The sequence below is a fragment of the Panthera pardus genome, unplaced genomic scaffold (assembly GCF_024362965.1).
Source record: "Panthera pardus isolate Hobbes unplaced genomic scaffold, ASM2436296v1 HiC_scaffold_8, whole genome shotgun sequence".
NCBI lineage: Eukaryota > Metazoa > Chordata > Mammalia > Carnivora > Felidae > Panthera > Panthera pardus.
In genome coordinates, this window is record NW_026527013.1 from 12,106,119 (window position 1) to 12,107,827 (window position 1,709).

General features: G+C 55.4%; 1 pseudogene; it reads left to right on the plus strand.

The window, feature by feature from the left end:
• Window positions 1–761: 761 nt before the first annotated feature.
• Window positions 762–1,709, plus strand: LOC109247954 (olfactory receptor 1361-like; annotated as a pseudogene).

The window sequence follows — 1,709 nt, forward strand, 5'->3', positions numbered from 1 at the left end:
GGTCATGGCTCCTCTTGACGTGTAAGAACAGGCAATGTTTTTGAAAAGTATGGCAGTCCAGGGAAGCAGGGAAAGGGAGCAGTAGCTGGAGAGCTATTTGGGACAAAGAAGGGATTCTCTCAAAGATGGAAGAAATTCTGGAATCCTTGAGTCTTCCTTTGGATTCTCCCCACAGCAGGTTCTGAGTCAAGGACTTGAGTGCAAATAGTTTCGTTAGGAGGTAGTCCCAGGAGAGCCAATGAACGTTTGGGAAAGGGAGGCATGGATGAGTAGATTCCCACTTCGGGGCAGCTGAAGGGTGATGTTCCTAGGGATCCCAGAGAAAGCACACCTCAGCACTGCATCGCTCAGGAGTGATGCAGCCAGGGGAGCCGCCCAAAAAGCCCTGTCCTTTGCGGGCTATAAGTCACTCCAGGGAATGTTAATGCCCACATCCCCATATGTGCAGGCTGAGCTCGTGACTGTACCCAGATGAAGCCCTGGGGCATAGAGGTATAGGGGGTGAAGGTGAGAAATGGGCCCGGTGCTTGGCAGCAGTCCACCCATCTGCAGGTGGATGATGGGGAATGAACGGTGTATTCACTGATGGAAATCATGCAGCAAAGAAGGTGGGTGGGCGGGGGTCCTGTTGCGGGAGAGCATGGGAAGAATGGATGAACGCCTGGAACTAGCCAGAGGGCATGAGATCCAGGGCTCGGTGCAAGGGCTGGCCCAGTCAGGACCCTGGACAACTCCTGGGTTTCCTTTCTGATTGCTCCAAGATGGCGGTGGAAGGGGCAACTCTCACCGGGGTCTCTCAGTTCCTGATCCTGGGCCTCTCAGGGAACCGCAAGCAACAGCAGCTGCTCCTCATACTCTTCCTGAGCATGTCCTGGTCATGGGACTGGGGAACCTGCTCATAGTCCTGGCCATCGCCACCGACTCCCAACTCCACACGCCCACGTATTTCTTCCTGGCTAAGCTGGCCTTTGTGGACATTTGCTTCACCTCCACCACCATTCCCAAGATGCTGGCCAACCTCGCGTCAGGACACAAAGGGATCCCTTAACGCAGGCTGCCTGACCCAGATCTTCTTCTTCATCTGGTTTGCTGGCATCGATAGCTCCCTTCTGATGGTCATGGCCTATGGCTGCTATGCGGCCATCTGTCACCCTCTGCACTACGCCGTGTCTGTGACGCCACACCTCTGTAGCCTCCTGGTGGCTGCATCCTGGACTGCAGCCTTCGGGAACGCCCTGACCCACACAGTATTACTGACTCGCCTCTTGTTCTGCACCCACAACCGGGTTCCCCATCTCTTTTGTGACCTCAGCCCTCTGCTGAAGCTGGCCTGCTCTGACACCTTTCTCAATAATGCAATGTTGTACACCAGGGGCACCCTACCCATCATCACCCCCTTTGTGGGTATCTTGGTCTCCTACACATGCATCTTTGCCTCCGTGCTGAGGATCCCATCCACGAGAGGCAAGCAGAAGGCTTTCTCCACCTGTGGCTCTCACCTCTCTGTGGTGTCCCTGTCCTACGGGACACTCTTCGGGGTTTATTTCAGCCCTACATCCTCCCACACGGCCCAGAAGGACACGGCGGCTGCAGTGATGTACGTGGTGGTCACTCCCATGCTGAACCCCTTCATGTACAGCCTACACAACAGTGACAGGACGGGCGCCTTGGGGGCCCTCATTGGTAGGAAGCCAGTGTTTATTCAGTGA